This window comes from Panthera uncia, assembly GCF_023721935.1.
Source record: "Panthera uncia isolate 11264 chromosome B2 unlocalized genomic scaffold, Puncia_PCG_1.0 HiC_scaffold_24, whole genome shotgun sequence".
In the NCBI taxonomy this organism is placed as follows: domain Eukaryota; kingdom Metazoa; phylum Chordata; class Mammalia; order Carnivora; family Felidae; genus Panthera; species Panthera uncia.
In genome coordinates this window covers 53,479,495-53,500,403 of record NW_026057580.1, presented here as the reverse complement: position 1 = coordinate 53,500,403, position 20,909 = coordinate 53,479,495, and the positions used below count along the sequence as shown (strand labels likewise).

General features: G+C 33.4%; 1 protein-coding gene across 2 annotated transcripts in view; it reads left to right on the top strand.

Moving 5' to 3' along the window:
* EPHA7 (EPH receptor A7) overlaps window positions 1-20,909 on the top strand; it is a 170,298-nt gene that overhangs the window by 14,897 nt on the left and 134,492 nt on the right. The window lies entirely within an intron of this gene.

Here is a 20,909-nt window from a genome sequence, read left to right as displayed (position 1 = left end):
CGCTTAACCGACTGAGCCACCCAGGCGCCCCGAATATATGGGTTTTTAAATTAAATTAGCATATGTGTAAAATACAGGGCTCAGGTGATAGAGCAGTAGTAAATAGAAGACATAGTTTAAATAATTTAAAGGGTATATTCAAGGCATTCAACAAAAACAGGTAATAGATTTTGTTTGCTTTCTAGTTAATAGATGGCAAGAGCTTGTTTCAAGTGTTTCACATGTATTAATCCATTTAGTTTCAGAGAAAGATTTACTAATTTATTTAATCCAGTAGGTAGGCACTGTTATCACCCTGTTTAAAGGACAAAAAATACTCCTACTGAAGTATTACATTATATACCTACGCTAAATTATATATATAAGATGCACATATATGCAAGATACATATATGTATGGTTACATATACATGTGATATATACATGCAAACACACACACACACATTTTTATGTAAGGAAACCAAAGCACAGTGAGAAGTGGTTTAAGTATCCATAACCTCGGAGTGGTAGCCTGCTGTTGACCAAGGTGGTCTGGTTCTGGAATCCTTGCCTCTCACCAATATAGTCCCTACCTCTTTACAGATGGGCAGTTAAGCTATCACAAAGTCTTTTTATAAAAATAAACATTCTTCCAGGATATTGAAAGGTGCTACAAATCTGAACATTTTCTTTTGTTTATAATTTCAAAATATTTAATATCTCTTTCCCAGTACATTAAATATATCATCTGCTTTGCCAATATCTTTTGTATCCCGGTTCTTTTTTTTTTTTTTTTTTTTTTTTTATGTGGCAGACAGGATGCACGTTTGTCAAGCACAACATAGATAGTATTACTTTATTAATCAGAAAATTTCAGGCTTCTTATTACCAATAAAAAATTCCCTGTTTCCTATCCTGGCATTTAAGTCCTCCAACTTGACCCTAATATTCTTTTTTAACATTTGCTCTCATATTTATTGTACTTAAAGCCCCTGTTCCCCTGCCTGGAACTGGTCTGTCATTCTACAGATATTTTTATGATGCCCTATTATTTTAACATTTGGCCCCAAATAAACAGGAAAAAGCGTAAACTATCATGGCCTCTCACAATTACCTATTGTATCTCAATCCTGCACATTCCCGACTTCTTCAATGACCTCTGTCTCCCAAATTCTGATGGAGTTACTGGTAGTGACACTCTCCTGGGACTTACCTTGACTTCCTTCTTCTACCTGCAGTGCCACCTTCCTGTCTCAGCTCCTTGAAATTTTGCCTTTCCTTACAATTGCAAATTAAATGACTTATTCCCTGTTTGATCATCTCTTCTTGTGGATACTTATAAGTACTTTGCCCTTTCCCTATGGGAATCATCATATGCAATCTGATTTTAATCCTTATTTGAAATTCCTTTTACAGTTTCTGAGCTTCTTAACAACCAAAACTTACTTAGCGTTTTCTACTACTGACCATAGTACCCAACTAGCTCAGTTCTTGTATCACCTTAGTCTTCCAATAAATGTCTGTCACCTTTCTTAAAGACTTAATCATACACTGCCCACTGCCAAGGCATGTAGTTGTTGTTGTTGTTGTTTATTTCATATTCATGTCACTATTTAATTTCTTGTTGTATATGGCTAGCCCCTATGATTAGCCTTAAATCATATGAGTATGGAGGACTCTTTGTTGTATTTTGTTCTCATAGCATATAGCAAGATGATATGCTAATAATTAGAAAACCTGGACAGAAGTCTGCTCCAGATATAGAATTTATTTCTCTGAAAATAATATATAACTATTTACATTTATTCATTGTCATATTCCCATTCTCTCTTTGTCACTTTGTGTGTCTTTCTTTCAGTTTCTCTGTTTCCCTCCTCTAATGAAATGAAAGCCATTTCACCCTTGTTACTAATATCTATGTCTTGAGAAAGAGAGAATTCTATGAGCCTGGTAACATTTTCTAAAGTAAGAAGGTCTTGTGGTGCCTGGCTGGCTCAGTGGAAGAGTGTGCAACTCATGATCTTGGAGTTGTGAGTTCAAGCCCCACATTTGCTGTAGAGATTACCAAAAAATAAATAAATAGTTTTAAAAAAAATAAAATAAGAAGGTGGTTTTTTTTTAATGTTTTTACTTATTTTTGAAGGAGAGAGAGACAGAGTATGAATGGGGGAGGGGCAGAGAGAGAGGGAGACACAGAATGGGAAGCAGGCTCCGGGCTCTGACTGTCAGCACAGAGCCGGACGCGGGGCTCAAACCCATGAACTGAGATCATGACCTGAGCCGAAGTTGGATGCTCAACCGACTGAGCCACCCAGGTACCCCTAAAATTAGAAGGTCTTGAAGTATATTTATGTTTATCTTATATGGGAAAGTGACTTTTGTTATAAGATTATTTTTCTTCCAAATTATATATTTAAATATTATCTTACATTACAAAACCAAACCAAATAATAAAAACCTGAGACATCCATCCTTAAGCTAGTATTATACTGTATTCTATAAATCAGAAATTACATAAATTCAGTGTCATATCCAAATATATTTCTATTTGAGTTATAACTGCATTACAATTTTTTTATACTGTTCAATTATTCACTGTCAGAAGCTTGTACTGCTTGTTTAAGGCATTTTTTGAATAGGTTAACGTGCATAGATCTGGAATGAATGCCATCTCTTTGCTCCTCTCCCACAGGGCCTTTTTATAGAGTAGCTACTGTTACTAGTTTCTTCCGTCCTTTACAGAGATATTTGCTCATAATTCTTTAAAGATATGGAAAAATATCATTATCGTAGTTAAATTAGAGTCATATTGTAATTTCTTACTAGGACTTTGTAGACTTCACTTAAAATTATACCGCTTTTTACTCGTCTTCAGTCATCTTTGTATGTGCCCACTGTGCATTGAACATGATAATTATTCAATAAATAAAGGACAGGCAGAAGGAAGATGTGAAGTGAGGAAAAAATAAGGAAGGAAGGAAATCTGAAATTAATGTACAGGATTTATCTTGTTATGATTGATATGACCTCAGAACATTTCTAATTGTCCTAACTTTGGCAAGTATATGGTTAATCTTTTATATTTCCAGTGGAAGCTTAAATAATTGGCATTAATTTCTGGCAGGCAGTATCATAATACAAATCAATGATACCTGAAAATTTTGAATTTGATTTTATTTATGTATCCAATTTCTAGCCATTTCCTCTAAGATTATTGTCACTATAATTATAATCTACGAGCTGTCTTATTTATGATGATATTGTGCATATTCACAATATTATTTTGTGCAACTAACAATATTATTTTCATGGGAGAAATTTGACCAAGCTGTATATTTGATGTTTTCCTCTATGTGTATAAAAATCTGATGCATGGATCAGAGAGGAAAATCTTAGAAAGCCTCTTTATTCTAATTTTCCTCACATTCAAGAGAATTTAAGCTATCCCATCCTCTGCAAAACATGCTACAAATTTAGTTTATGGAAGCATGTCTTTATTAGGGTATTCATGCAATGTTATGTGAAAATAGAAGGTTACATGCATATATAATTTGAGGTTTTAAAAAATTTGGTAGCAAAAGCAAAGCTTTTAGTTTAGGTCAAGTTAATTAATTATGCACATTACTTTTTGCTTTCTATCTGTTATGTCAACTTTGTTAAAAGCTATAGAATCTGTGCTATAGAATATATACGTCATGGTATTTTTTCCATATAACAACATTTCATGAGAACACAGAATAATGCATACCTCAGTTGAAATAAATGTGTATTATTTCTCTCAAATTCTGTGGTCTTACAGAAGGTTTATTATTTAGTTTACTTTGTTTAGTCTGGGGTCAATGAATAACAGAAAACCAGAGAAAATGCATTCTGGAATATAGGAGGTTAGAATTTTTTTTCATGGTTACATTTTTTTTTTGTGCTGTGGGTTTTGAGCATTTACATTTCAAATGAAAAAATTACTTTTGATGATGATATTATCTCCTGCTTCTAATAGAAAATCAGGAGGCTTTGAAAGGACACATACTGTGTTTTATATTTTGTTTCATGTTTTTCCCAACTAATACCTAGTTTAGCTTCTCACCTGTGGTGATATTAGCCTCTGACCTTCACTGAGGCCATTAACACTAAATTACAGCCTTTTATAGAAAACCGAGATTTGGAGAAGGGAGCTCCATGATACTTTTATTAATAAAATAGAATATCAATCAGATATAATAATTACCTACATATCTTGCATTTATCATTTATCAAAATTGTTTAACAATCTGTTGTTAGTGTTACCCACTCTACTTTTTAAGAATATTCTTTCTGCAAAAAAGGGATTAAGGGTGGGGATGCCTTAGGTGTGGAGGGGTAGGATATATCTAAATCACCAGATATAATAAAAGTTTATTCTGAGAAAAATAAACTGAATATTAGTGACTTTACTATACTACTCTGTATTTTCCAGTGGATTTATATGTTCTATGTGTATTTAGTAGTTTGTTTTTATTAGCTAAAGTAGTTCCCATGTAGACAATGACATCTAATGGCATTAACTTACCTAATGACATTAATTAATGACATTAATTTAAATGAGTGGATGGCTTAAATAAATAAACTTGATTGATTTTAAAAGAATTTATTCATATCTACAACTTTTAACAGACAAAATAGCTTACACTACGTAGTGTTTCTATTTCAGTTGACCTTTTCCTGTGAAGTGGTTTTATACTTGAAAAGAGGTGTGAGATAGGACAGGTACCTTACTGAGTCAATATATACATTTCTTATAACACAATTGTTCTGTCGACATTCTTAAACTCCTTGAGGGTATAATCCCTTCCAAGACAATTAGAATCATATATTCTTGGAGTTTGAGTGTACCTTAAAGATTATAAAAAATAAATGAGAGGTTTTTTTTTTTTTTAGCTTGCTCTCTTTTTTTAAAAAAATGGGACAACTAAAGACCCAATTTATAGTTGTAACAGTTCATTCATGACATATCCCAAAGTTAAATCAGAACTTACTCTTTCCGTTTTTTTTTTCCATTTTGACATTACACACACACAATACATACATATGCACATATGTGTTTATACATATATATCCACATGCATATATATGCATGCATGCATGCACAATTACCTGACCCCCATACATACATTCACTGCCCACTCCTACCTGCCCCAGGGGTAAAAAAACATAGTCAACATAATGGAACAAAAAATTAAGTTTATTTTTTCCTTGACCCATTTTTAGATTTCTAAATTGCTCTGCACTAATATTTTAATTTGTAAGTGCTGAATAATTAAGATTTCTCTCTCTGTGGAAATCTCAATTGACTTTTACAAGGAGGTGGAAAACTCTTACAGGATATTCTTGGATGATTGCATATTTAAAAAGGAAAAAAAAAACAAATAAAGCTACCTTAGTAATGTCATTAAATTTTCCTTCACAAAGAAAAACATTATAAACTAACTTTTACTCCTTTATTTTCAAGTAGATTGTTTAGTTTTCCTATGCCATATGACAAAGTCAAAAATTTTTTTCTTTTTTTAAGTAGAATTTCAATTCTTGTAGTATTTTAGCAGATCGTAGGATGGTGAATTTTAGCAATTGCATGTTATGAGTATTGTTGACAATTGTATATAAATGTGCTTTAAAATGAGAATAGGTGAAAGGTGAACACCTCCTACATTATCAGAAATCTAGAATTTGGGAGAGGGCAGAAACTCTGACATATAACCTTGTGGTTTCTAACTGGATCTCCTCTGAGAAACCTTCAGACCTTAGCCCCTCGGTCCTTGCAAGGGCAGAGGGACAGTCAGGCTTCTGCAAAGTCTATTTCTCAGACTGACCTTTAAACACATGCTAAGCTTAGACATTCGGGTTGTGAGCTGGAGCTGGGAAAACATGTGGTTCCAAGTTTAATACGTTGAGACAGTATTTTAGTTTGCAAAGGAAACCTGATAGGAACTTCTAAAAGTTTGCTATTTCAGCCATGCTTCTTGCTGTTTCTGATGTTTATTCTGCACAAACATGATGTACGAGAGTACTGTTTTTCAAAGTTGAAACTAATGGTTTGATGATTTTACCACTTTTTAACTTTTTCCAATGTAACAACATTGCTACTCACTTCAAATTTCAAATGGCTCTCTCGCTGATTTTCAGGATTATTTTCCAGCCCATCACTCTATGTGTAATCACCCTTCTTTCTAACATCCTTTATCCTTCAATGTGGGAAAGTGGATGTTCTTTCCATCCCTGCTCCCTCTGATTTCTCCTTTATCCTCCTGCATCTCTTTCTATAGTGTCATCGACTTTGGCAATAGGTTTTCATTTGCTTTTCAGAAAATTTCATGCTGTTCCCTGATTTGAAACTTATCAGAACATACCTTCCCGTCTACTAACTGGATTCAAATATTGAAAGTACATCTTCCTTACCCACTCTGGGTTTTTATTTATTGAAATCTAGGCGTATAGTTGGCAACATTTTGTCTTTCGCCTTCCTTACCTGACAGTAATTTTATGTATTATAATTCAGTGCTGTGCATATCAATTAAAAAAGATTAAACCTTATTAATAGCTATTGCTCATTATTATTGCAAAATTTTGATCTAATGATGGCGTATCTTTCTGTTTTGAACTACTCTCCATCCTTAGCAGAAGTTTTAATTAGGTATAACAACAAAACAATTTTTACCTCTTCAGATCATTGATCATGTTCATTACTTATACACATTTATAAAACTAAACTTCTAATATTAAATTTAGAAGAAAGTTTCATAATGGGAAGGTAAATTTATAAATAAAAATCACAACTCATAATATGTAGCAAGACTTTCATAATTTGAATTCTAACTTGTTTTTATTGAGCTAAGAAAATAAGCCATACTTGGATCCATGCTGACAGTTAACAGTTCCAATTGTAATGTCTGGACTGTGACTATACAATTCTAGAATTACCACTGTCCGTCAGTATCATAAAGGAACTTAGTCAAGATGCATATATGAATACCTAATTAGTTAAAGTTCTTAATGCTTGTTTTTTGAAAAAGCTGTAATAGTTTTGTTTGGTATGTTTAAATCTGAGAAAGAGAGATGGGACTTAACAACAAAGGGGAGTATAGTTATAATTTAAATAGGTTTGGGTCTTTTTTTTTCCACCAGGAAGGAAGACTTAGGGAAAATACAAAAAGGAACAAGGTTAGGAAACTGCCACAACTTCTTCTGATCTTTAGTTTTTTAAGGATTTTCTGTCATTATGTACTCTATTGAGGAGACAACAAACTACGTGTTAGGTCTGTAAAAGACAGCATAAATATTCAGGGGCCTGTGAATACAGCTCATTTAAGCTTATATGATACAAGCTGAGACAAGGTTGACTTGTTGAAAAGCAGAACACTAATGTATACTAGAGTTTGCATTAAGCACATCTTTCATTGCAGCCACTTGGTTTTGTTTTTGCTTTTGTATTTTTTTTTTTAACCATTTCCTAACGTATGAGATGAAAAACAAACAAACAAAACCTCCTCTGAAACAAATCTGCTTTTGCATATAGGCTAATCTATACTGACAATAATATATGTTGTAGTATTATAAACCTAAAGGGCATGCTTATTTATTATTCATTAATGTCAATGGATAACTGACTGTCACTTGCAGTCAGAGTGGAATCTGACAGAATGCTGACATTGATTGACGGACATGCTCCTGAGAATCTGCATATGCGGACTGCTTAGGTCAGTTGAACACATAAAACCATCCCAGACCCAGATTGTGCATGAGGGATCTTATTGGTATTTTTATTTAAAAAAAAATGCATAGACGTAAGAACTCATTTAATCTTAAGATTAATTTTAGATCTTTAGTGCCATAATTATTAAATAAAAGTAGTAACTGACTTGATTTAAAACAAAAAATTAGGTTCCTGATGTTTCTGGCTCACTTCCTAGAGACAATTTTGATTTTGTTCACTCTGTCTTCTAGAAAGAGAAATAAATAAAAAAGTAAAGGTTGAGAGTTGCTTTGTATACACATACCTGAAATTATTGGCATTGTATTGAAGGAAATACTATTTAATTTAGAGCCTAAAAGTTAAAGGCATTGATACACAGTCTATATGATATTAAAAGAAAAGTGAACTTGTTCTTGAATTTTTTCCTTGAATTGTCTCACTGTATTTTTAAATGGATTCCTTAACCCTAATAATTGTACATATTTTAATGAGAGTTGTTACTACTGTATCTAGAACAAAATGTTTGGCTACAGAGATTTTAATTAATAGTTATTTTCAACTATAATTTGCTAGTTTTCTCAACATAGATGAAAACATTAACACTAAAAAGTAATATACAGAATTTCAGAACCTTTTAATAGAGGCTTAATGGTTTTATTTCAGAGTACAGGAAAATTATCACATTATATTTTGTCTGCAATTTAACAAAAGGGTTAACCTGAGTTAGAAATGGCATATCCTTATATCTTCAGTTTTATGAAATTTATTTTTATTTTTAGTTCTTTTAGTGCTGAGATAACTATATTTTACATACATATATATTTATTAACTAACTCTGCCATTCCAGATATGCCAGTATGTTAAATTATATTTTGCATGGAATAATGTTGACAGTTACATATTATAATATTTTAGAGCTTCTGAGTTAGAATCCATACATACTCAAAATAGTAATTTTTCATAAAATGTGTTACATGTAAATCTGTAAGAACTTTTCATCATTTTAGTGTATGCGTTTTTGAACATTTGAATTTGAGGTTAGGTAATTTCTTTCGGATTTTTCAAATATCAATAACAAATCTCCAACATATTAAAATAGCTCGCAGCCAGGATCGTAAAGCAACATGTAATTTATTACATTGTTACAACATCTTTGTTATTAAATATTTTTATGTGTGTTTTTTTTACATAGAAAGCACCATATTTCAGTGCCAGCCACTAGTAGAAAGCAAAATGGAGTTCTGAAAATTATATAGAATATTTTCATGTACATTTGTTTTAAAACATGATTATTGGTAACTGCTTATATAAAATGACCGAGAAGTTCTTTCTTCTGCATGACATATTTTACGTATGTTAGCCATCAAATAGATAGGAGGTTTTGATTTTCCGTTTAGAAGAATACTTTGAGATTATCTAAGGGTTAATTTTTACAGACAAATGACATATCACTTTCAATGAAATGACATTGGGAAACTGAGATAAATAGTTCAACATTTTCTATACTGACATGATGTTTGCCTGTCTGACTGCATCCTTTCCAATAGACAGCAGAGATGCAATTACAAAAAAAGACATCTGTGCCAAGGTTTAGCTAGCCAAAAAGGGCAAGCTCTTGTGTTTAAAAGGTAGAGAATCCAATCGATGAAAATGTCTGGACCTGTTAGCACCAATAAAGCTGAAGGCCACTGGGAGGCTCAGAGAGGGTCTTTTGTTGTGGAGATAGAAAGAGACCCAAACTATGACACTTTAGGGGAGCAGGGTCAGCAAAGAAGATCATCTGTCTTCTTCAGTGGCAGCTTTCTGTCAGATTCTAACCCTGCTCAGTCGAGGAACTAAGCCTCTACTGTTGACACCAACTGATTTTCAGCCAAGTGTAAATGAAGCTAATATTCACTGACCTTATGCATAGCAAATGAAGCCCTGTGTGTCATTTGAGAAATAATGTTTTCTGACACTTCAAAAAGTGAATGATGGACAGAATGTGTGTGTGTGTGTGTGTGTGTGTGTGTGTGTGTGTGTGTGTGAAGTAAGCAAATATACATCCTTTAGCCACTCCATGTTTTTGGTTGATTTTCACAATAGCCACGGACCTACCATTTAGACACCAATTTAACTTCATATTATTTTCATTTACATGGCATGGCATTTTACATGCAGAGCCTGACTGTGCTGTAAAACAAGCTCTTATTTGGCTTCTGTTAATCTTTATAACAGTGCCTCGTCACAGGAAGGGGAGATTAAATTTTCACTAATAAAAGATGTAAATTTCAAGAAAATTCTGAGTTACTAGTTTACATTCAAAACATAATGAAACAATATATTTCTTTATGATTATAAAAAGTGGAATGGTCTCATTAAACACAAAGTTAGAAAGGCTACATTTTACTTGCCATTTTTACAGCATTGCCTAAAAAGCACCTTTTCTTTCCAGTTAGTAATGTATGTTACAGCTTGATAACCTTTCCTCATCTGTAAATCAAGATTTTCATATATTTTGCTTACTGAGGATTACATTTTAAATTGTATTACAGTCTGCATTTTTCACTCTAAAGGATTTTTCATACTACTTAAAATTCTCGCAAAACTGAGGGTTAACATGTACATGTGATCGTAAATGGCCATGACATCAACAATATTAAGTAGCCTCTGTACTGTGTAATGTGTAAGTAAAACATTACCACTGGAAAAAAATTGGAAAAGCAGCTTGCTAAAAATACAAAACAATAATTTTAAAGAATGTGTGGAATTTAAAGATTTAGGGAAAAGATAAGTTAAAGCACAGCACTGAATTTTCAAAGAGTTCCATTGAAGGTGATTGTCTGACATGGTGGGTTCATGAGAATCACCAGGACAGATCTGCATCTAATTGACATCAATCATGTTTGAACTGAAAATAAACAGTTGTAAAATTTTTGGAATCTGTGTATTGATTTTTGTTCACCTCATCAGTCTTGTTTATTTGTACTTATTAAAGGAATGAGCATGTTTTTTGTTCCACCAAACTTAGAAAGACAGCGTCTGATGAGTAAGATATTTTCTTCTTCTTCTTTTTTTTTTTTTTTTTTTTTTACAAGAAACTAAGATCAGATGAGATCATACACAAAGTTTTCTCCTGGCAGTGTTCCTGAACCTAATCATACAAAGACACTAAACATGTGTTTTGTCAATTCTTATTTGGCCTCACATTTATCTGAAGCTAAGCACCCTTCTAAGTAATGTGAAGCTCAAAGACCAAAGAGAAGTTATTGTGTTGATAGTGTCTTCACTGAGTTCTGACTGCTCTCTCTCCTTAGTTATCTTTTGCAAGATGTAATAATGAACTACATATAAAATGCAAGCATTAAGTTTGTAGCTTTGTTTATGAATTATATGCTATATCTGCACACATAGATGTTAAATTCAGTGACCCAATTATTTCCCAAGCAGTACTCTGACAAAGAGTAACTTCCTAAGTTATGTAATTGTGGTTGTTGGTGGCGGTGAGGGTGGTGGGCTAAACTGAGCTGATTTTCACATATTTTGAATTACATGAGTTTGTATGAATGGTCTTTGAGATAAACCCAGTGACACAAGAACATACAAACACACTCCAGAAATGACAGGAGCCTCTTATTCTGGATATAAGTTTGTTCCTAACGACCTATGTAATCTGTTCTCAACTCTTCCATAAAAATTTGTGAAAACTCTCTGAAGTACCGATATAATTGTGATTAATTTTTTATGTTTGCTGTATATTTTCTTGACTTCTTCAGATATGTCATTCAATGAGTTTCCAAAATAGACACAAATAAGGAAGAACTGGTTAAAAGGCAGTAGATTTTGCTTCATGGAATCCCTGCCTAATGGATTTAGCCAGGTGTTTGAATCTAAATTGAAAAGGCCAATTGTACTTTATGATCTGCAGAAGTCAGTTTAGATTAGTAACACTGAAGCCTGGAAACCAGTGTCATTTTGTGCTGCTGTTAAGTATCAGCCCCTTTGCCCTGAGAGCTTACAGAGTGCAGCCCAGTTCAGGTCTGCTAGCTCAGCAGAGAGTGTTTTATATGTGAATCTGTGTATTAGGGTGTCATAAAGGTTTCTGGTAACTTTCCAAAATCATTCCTTTTTGAATGATTTGAACCAGGGGTGTCATGTCACAGGACTTCTTGGCTTTTTCTTAGAGGCATTGTTTGGATTAGAAATTTTGAGACTAGGAAGGTACTGAACATTTTTCATGGATTAATTTAATAATCACTCATTAAGCTACCTCACTCAACATTTTACCAGGTACTATATTCACATACAAGATTGATTTATGTTTCAGATTTTTAGGTGCCAACCAATGCCAGAAATAATTGGGGTTCCTAGATTTTGGTCAGGAAGACATAATAGCTGAGGGCTATGGTTTGAGAAAAGATACCAGTAGATGTCTATTAGCGATGCCTAAACAAATCGTGGCACTTCCGAATGAATTGCGACTTGCTATAACAGGTCATAGAGTGAGTTTCTGAGATGTTTACATTCAATCAGTCTGTAGGATCAAAGCATCCTTTTTCAGAGTTTATTGTAATTATTGCTATATATTATTATTAAATGAAATGAGATGTTTTGTCCTAACTAGTGATATTCTCTAAAGTAAGAAATTGCTACAATTTATTTAATAAGTTCACATAAATGTTAAACACTTATTCCCAATAAAAATTTGTTTCTATTTATTTAAAACAATCAAAACATTTCAGGTAAAATTCTTTTTTTTTTTTTTAATGTTTATTTATTTTTGAGAGAGAGAGAGCGTGTGCGCGAGAGCAGGGGAAGGGCAGAGAGAGAGGGGTTCATAGGATCTGAAGCAGGCTCTGCACTGACAGCAGCGATCCCAAAGTGGGGCTGGAACCCACCAACAGAACCCCGAGATCATGACTTGAGCCGAAGTTGAACACTCAACCAACTGAGCCACCCAGATGCCCCTGAAGTCAAATTCCTAATTTTGTATTTTATGCTTCATTTTTAAGATCTTGCCTGGGAAATAAATGATATCAAAATAAGCATTATGCTTATTGCTTTTAAGATAATAAATGGTATTTTATTGTGTATAGGATAGGTTCACATGCTTATATATATTATATATATAATATATATATTTATATTATATATATATTATATATATAATATATATTATATATATAATATATATATATTATATATATATAAAATATATATTATATATTATATATATTATATATATATTATATATATATTATATATATAATATATATATTATTTTAAAGCTTATTTATTTATTTTGAGAGAGACAGTACGAGCGGGAGAGGGGTAGAGAAAAAGGGAGAATCCTAAGCAGGCTCCGCACTGACAGTGGGACTTGAACTCACAAAACTGTGGGATCATGACCTGAGTCGAAATCAATAGCCGAACACTTTGAGCCACCCATGTGCCCCTTGTGCTTACATTTTTAAATATGAAGGAAATTATTATGCATCTACGCCCCTCCCTTAAAAGTCAGACTTTTCCTTGGTAATAACTTTACATACTGAGTTAAAATACACTAAATGTTATTTTTATATCTTCAAGGAGCAATTTATGAAAGAATCAGGTAAATGGAGAATCATATTTAGTTTTAAATGCTCTTTTTTTTACTTTTCCTGTTTGAAAGTGTAAAGAAAAAAACAGGACAGGTTATTTGCAATCTAATCAGTGGAGGAGAATCATCAGGTGAATAGTGACATCTCTGAGAGCCATGAAAGTTGTTTATTCCTGTGTCAGTCTGGAAGGAAAAATAAACTGGCCGTTCCAATACCTGGTCTGACATTTGCCATCTTTTCCTATTGAGGCAGCCAGGCAAAGGTACACACGGCTGCTGAAAAGGTAACCATCCCTCTGAGGGCATGGTGGATTTCACTTCTGATTCTTACTGTGCTATAGGGGTCAAGGATTTCTAGAGAAACATGACCTATGTTTGCTGTCAGGAAAGTGGGTGATTTTCACTTTCTACACCTGCAGGTCTCTGAAGTTATGTGCAGATTGGAGTTTACTCCACATTGCTTTGTCAGCATAGCTGTGGCTTTTTTTTTTTTTTGACAGTTGTAAAAGAATTTGAAGATGGAAGGAATCGAACATAAAAATTACTTTCTTCTGTAAAGCAGGAGACTACTATATATATAAGTTTTCAAATTTTAGATTTTACCATGTATTTTTTAAATTGTTGGTTGTGCCATTTCATATTTAAGGAAATGATGCCTAGTGCTGACTGATAGACTACTCCAAAGGATACACATTATGAGATGACATCCAACTATAATTCAGGTATTAAGTTTTCAGTTTTAGATTTTCTTTCTCCTACACAGTGAAAATGTTAACTTTTATTCTAATTTTAAATAGCTAGAAGTTAAATGAAGAAGTAATAGGTTAGAAAGTGAATTATTTTGTTCTGTTCCCTTTATCTGTTAGCTAGTTAACTGAATAGCCAGCATCCCCTTCCTCCATTTCTGCCTCCCATCCGTCCTCCTTTCCTTCTGTTATTATTTATATTCGTAAATATAATATAGATAGTTCAGAACAATATATAGATAGAAAACTTATAAGTTTTCTGAGGTCTACAGGCTTTTGCAGCAATATCCTTTCTTGTCTGCATCTTTTCCTTTGTGATGAGGAAATCGTTCCTTGAGTTTTGCCCTATTCATGTAACTTCCCTTAGGCCCTTCTGTGTCCTGTTTCACCAGGCACACACATCGACCTTAGGAGGTCAAGACACTCTATTTTGTTCTTGGTAAAACCATATAATTATGCTTCATCTTTTGTATACTATGAAGTGTTTTCTAGTTTTCTTTTCCTCTATTGCCAGTTGTCTTTGTTTTTCTTGAATAGTGGTATCAGTAGTTTTACCAGTGAACGTGACACTAAAGTTTCCATTTACACTTTTAGACCGGTAATGACCTTTTTTGCCCTCGAGGCAGAGATGTGTGTTTTGGAATCTGTATGAACCTCTGGAGGGTCCGTATCTGGTATAAAATTCTGGAGGGATTTCTCTCATTAGAGTACGCTTATAGCAAGGCTACATATTAAGCTAGATTTAAATATGTGTTGACAATTTTAATTATTGCCAAAATTTAATGCATTTTACTGAGAGAAAATTATGAAACTGACAGGAATATAATATACAGGGGGATTAAGTATTCTTCAGTGCTGCGTGGAGAGCAAAAGATCAAACAAGACAAAAATATTGGAGCTAACAAGAATTCAGTACTAAAAAGACTTACGGAAAAAGATGTTTGGGATATAAAACCAATTTAGTTCAACAAACATTTCTTGAGTGCTTTTTGTTTATAGATAACTATGATAAATTTGTCAGGGAGAGATAAAATTATATGAGTTTTTAGATTGCCAAAAACACTTAAATTGATAACGTTAACAATCCAATCCAGTGATGAGTTTTTAAATCCATTTGAGAAATTTTTACCTAGTATTTTTTTTTTCCTTTTAAAATGTTTAACCAACAGAAAAGTACAAAAAAAATAGCACAATAAACACCCTAGTGGTCTTCAGACTCTCTGATTTTTTAAATACTGCCACATTTGTGTTTGTTTACCTGTCCCCACCCTTTTACCTGTGTGTGTGTGTGTGTGTGTGTGTGTGTGTGTGTGTCTGTGTGTGTGTGTGTGTTTGTATAATTTTTTTTTTTTTCCTGGCTGAGCCATTTGGAAATAAATTGCTGACATCATTACTCTTAACTCCTACTAAATTACTCTAGAATATTTCCCCCAAACAAAGACATTTTGCTACATGCACATAATACCCAAGAAATTTAATGTTCATTAATAAGCTTATCTAATAAGTAATACATATGTCAGTTTTTCATTTGTCTCTAACTGTTCTTTATGGTTGATATTTTTAAACATTTTTTAATGTTTATTTATTTTTAAGACAGAGAGAGACAGAGCATGAACGGGGGAGGGTCAGAGCGAAAGGGAGACATAGAATCCGAAACAGGCTCCAGGCTCTGAGCTGTCAGCACAGAGCCCGACACGGGGCTCGAACTCACAAACCGCGAGATCATGACCTGAGCCAAAGTCAGATGCTTAACCGACTGATCCATCCAGGCTCCCTTATCGTTGATATTTTTAAATTCATGATCTAATTAGGATCATATATTTGTTTGGTTGTCATATTTCTTCTTTTTTAATCTAGAACTTCCTTTTAACTATTAGTTTTGTTTTACTGTTTTCTTTTTTTAAGGAATCTAGACCAGACCTCTTAGAATAATGCCACATTTTGTATTTGCCTGGCTATTTCCTTATTATTGGATTCAAGTTAAATTTTTGGCAGTGATACAACATAGTTAATGTGATTTACTTTCTATTGCATCCTATCATGTCACTTTGTCCCCTTATTTGTGATGCCAGGTTTGATGACTTGGTTAAGGTTATGTATACCAGATTCTTCTATTGTAAATTTACAATATTGTAAATCTTTGTAATTAATTAGTATATTTTTCATGATACTTGGAGACACTGTAATTTTCTAATTCCCTGACAGTCTTTCCCCCCAGTGTTTTATCATCCATTGATGATGTCAAGTGGAATCATTTATCACCTTTGGTAGTTGCAAAGTGTTGATTTTTAAATTTCTTACTCCTACATTTATTAGTTTTATTCTGTAAGAAAGAGTTTTCTTTCACTAGTCCCAAGTTTTTTGAATAGTGCTATAAGCTAAGATTCTAATAAAACAGTATTTAAAAAAAAAAAACAACCTCATATCTACTGAATTTTTACTTAAAGAGTAATTTCTGCTTAAAAAAGAACGAAATTGAATATTAATTATATTTACTTTGATGTGAGGTTATAATTTTTAGGAATGAGATTCTAGCCCACATCTTCTAGCCTTTGTTTTACTATTTTGCTTTTTTAAAAATCTGTGAAGAGAAGTTTAATACATCTTAGTTGTTATGTATCCTTTGTAATGAGTGAATAAGTATTTTATTTTCAGGAGACTTTTTGAGACATATTTCAGGTTGGAAGCATCACCATCTTAAAACAATTAAATAATGATTAAAAATATCTCTTCTGACGAGATATACATACCATCAATTAGCTGTGTGCACAGACAAGCTACTTAATCTTTCTAGGCTGTGGTCTCTTACATTCAAAGTGGGAGATATTAACAGTATCTAATTCCAGAGGTTGTGTACGGACCAAATGATCTAATATACAGAAAGCACTTGCACATGGAGTGGATAATATGCATAAAAATGAGATGGTGCTTATAAAGCATTTAGCATATCGTCTAACACATGGTAAGTAATCAATAAATGTTAGCTACAATTGTTATTCTAAGAATTGCTCTCTGTGTTTCTATTTTGGTAAATGTGGCTGGAAAAGATCCAAAAATCTTATTGATTGTACTTCCATCAAATCTCTCCAACATATGTGATTCATTTTCCCCATTCTACTGACACTATCTTGGTTTAAGTCGTTGTCCTATCTGTCTTAGAGAACATCAGCAGCCTTCCAGTTTATTTTTTATTTTATTTTTGTTTTTTAGGGGTGAGGTGGCAGAGGGAGAGAGAATCTTATGCAAGCTCCATGCTCAGCGCAGAGCCCAACATGGGGCTCGATCCCACAATTGTGAGATCATGACATGAGCTGAAACCAAGAGTTGGCTACTCAACAGACAGACCTCTCAATTTTTTTTTTCATTTGGTATTATTCCCTTTCAGTATTTTTTTCTATCACCCTCTAGAGTCATTTTTTAAAATGTAAATTTGGTTATGCTATGACTTTCTTTAAAATATATCATTTCTTGGGGCATCTGGGTGGCTCAGTCGGTTGAGCGTCCAACTTCGTCTCAGGTCATGATCTCGCGGTCTGTGAGTTCGAGCCCAGCGTCGGGCTCTGTGCTGATGGCTCAGAGCCTGGAGCCTGCTTCGGATTCTGTGTCTCCCTCTCTCTCTGACCCTCCCCCGCTCATGCTCTGTCTCTCTCTCTCTGTCAAAAATAAATAAAACATTAAAAAATATATATATCATTTCTTCATTTAGCTTCCAAGGTAATTTTTTAACATCTTATTTAAAATCCTTTCTAACTTGCCTCTCCTTATCTTTTGCCCGTTACTCAACCATACTGAATAATTTGAAGTATCCTCACTGCTTAATTTCCCCCTATGATTTTCATATATTATAATTTTCTGTCTAAATTTCCATCTCTTTTTGGAAGACTTTTCTAATCTCATCATTCTCCCCTCCCATGCCCTGCCTGCCCCTTTTCCCACAAGGCCACAGCCATGCTGGTCAGGCAGATTTCCAATGTGCATCAGCTTTATTATAATAAGCTCCATTAGATTATAGGTTACTACAGAGTAATGGCATTTCTTTATATCCTTCTCAACTAGCACCCTACATACCTTACCCCCCCTACTCAATAAACAGAAGAAGAATGATTAATCATGTAGATGAAATTATTTTGTTAACTCCTATAAAGCAGGACACAAAGATTATAAATTGCCAATGTTCAGTTAAGTGCCAACAAATCATTCTGATGATGATAATTATGATGATAATTGGGATTCTCTTCTAGAGCAAGCAAAAGACCTTTGACTCTTGAAAGGGGGGTAGCACCCTCGATGTCCAAGAAAAGGAGATTAAGACTATTGTGAATATCTATGAGATGTCATATAGACTTTCAAATCATGCCATTAAATTATATATGTTTACATGGAAAAATGTTCATAATATTAGGCCAAATGAGAAAGCAGTTCACAAAGTAGTGTCATATAATTTTTAGAAGAGTGGAAAAACATATGAAACTGTTGTTGTGCGTCATCTGTGGTCAGTGGCATACAGATTTATATTTAGTTTTCTTTGGGTTATTCCCGAATCTTTATGTTTTCTGCATTGATCATGTATTACTCTATGTGTGTATATGCATTCATACACACACACACACACACACACACACACACACACGTCTGTCTATCATCTATCTATCTATCTATCTATCTATTTATCTATCTCATCTATCCCTAATTTTATGAAGAAAAAAAGGAACATAGAAATAGAACATGACAATATTAACCCACCCCTGCCTTGTTTTTCATTTTCATTAACATGCGGGGTGCAAGTACTTTTTTTGGTTATTTAAAAATATTGGCTACCATTCTAGTTAACTGATAAACTTATTTTCAGGAATATTTTATCATTAATTTAAAATACAATCTTGACCAATTTAATGACTGCATCGTTATAAACATGGCAGGAAAACACGGACTTTGTAGAGTTTAAAAAGTTATGAAGTGTTTTGATTTTTATGATTCCTTTCTGATTGCTGGATGACACAGACTAGATTATTTAAACACATTGTAATATATAAAATATATCAAAATGTCTCTCTCATGACATGTGTACATACACACATACTTTAAAACTCTTATAGATTGCTAGTCCTCGAGCTCTTGTTCTTACTAATAAGCCGTTATACATTTGCAGTCAATTGCATTGTTTTGTGGCAATGAATATCACTTATAGTATAAGCTGCAAATGGGTAGTGTAAGTTCTAATGGCTTTTATATATTAATTCCCCAAAGGTAAATGTGTCTTTTTTGTAGGGAAGAAATTGGTATATAATTGCATATTAACTCTAAAAATGAAACCAAATTAATACAAACTACTAAAAGGAAGTGAATGTATTGTAACAATTTTTTGACACATATTGAGTCTTGCTATATTCTATATGTTGCATATACATTTGTATTTTTAGCACAAGTAATTTTTTTTTGTCTGATATAGCATATCCAAATTCTTTGGGCTTCTTGGTTCTATCAAAAATATAGTTTTTAACTTTCATGCCATTCAGTAGGTTTCTTTTAAAGAATTAACACCCACTTTCATATTAGACTACAGAAAATATTTTAGGGAGCTACATTATCTGTGAATCATGTGATAGAGTATACATTAATAAGATTTTTTAAAAGATATATAGACTTATGGCCTCTAGCCCTGCTTCGTCTTATATAATTTTTGGTAGATCAGCTTTCTCTACTCAGATGTTCAGAAGATAGATATCAATTTAGTATCTCAATCACAGAAGTTTCTTCATCACCAGGGAACTTGTGATTAGTAAAGTGGATGGAAAGGCTGCCCACGCTCATTTTTCCCTGTGCAACAGCTGTTGCCCAGTTTAAAACAAGCATCAGGAAAACTTTTGGTCCTGCTGCTACTTTCTTCCTGAGTTTATCTTCCCATCCATTAGTTGAAAAACAAACAAACTAGAAGAATGAAACACAACTGTATTGTGCATCTATTCTGTGTACCTTAAGTAGACTTTGTATTTTCATCAAAGAGTAAATGTTTAAATAACTAGTTACAACATAAGCCAGAGAATGGTAAATTGCATATGAGTTCTGATTAAGTGAGGAAATAAATTTCAACTGCAGAGAAATAAAGGCTTGCAGGAGATGGCACACACATTGAGTTTTAATAGACAGATGTGAGATTATACAAAGGTACTTCTGGGCCCAGTGAATATTATGAGCAAAGATGAGGGATGTATGGAATTGTAAGTCATATTTGGTGATCAGATAGCTGGGGTTCATGTGAAGAGGATTATAGTGGTAAAGCTAGAAAAATAGAAGATAAATTGGATTTAATCCTGGGGGTAGGTGGCTGTCTATGTTGTATTATGGAATTTGTAGTACCTTTTGTAGTTATGAGGAAATCATCAAGAACTCTTAAGAAGGGCATATGATCAAAGTTGTGCTGTGGGGATAACTGAAAAGGAAGTTGGAGACTGGATTAGAGGTGGGAGAAGCTGAAAGCAGCAACTCCTTTTGAAGGGACTCTAGGCAAAGACCATGAACTAAGACCCTATTATGGAGAATGGGAAGGGAGGGATGTGTTAAGCACACATTATGAAGGTAGAACTAATGCTTAGCAAAACAAGATATAAAGGGTGACACGTGACATGAGAATTTTGAGCTTCTCTTTCACTACTGTCCTTTTTCAGCCTATTTCACTTCAGTCAGACTAATTTGGTTTGCCAGTATTTCTAAATGTAGCCCTAACTTTTTGGTTTGAGTATTTTCTATTGTGCTTGTTTCACTTTCCTGACATGGCTTTTCTTCCATATTCTCATGAAATATTTGTATATTGTGTGTTCTTCAAAAGCTCCCTCTGATAAGGTCAAAATTGATCTTTCTTGTAGAAGTCCCAGGATATTGGATTT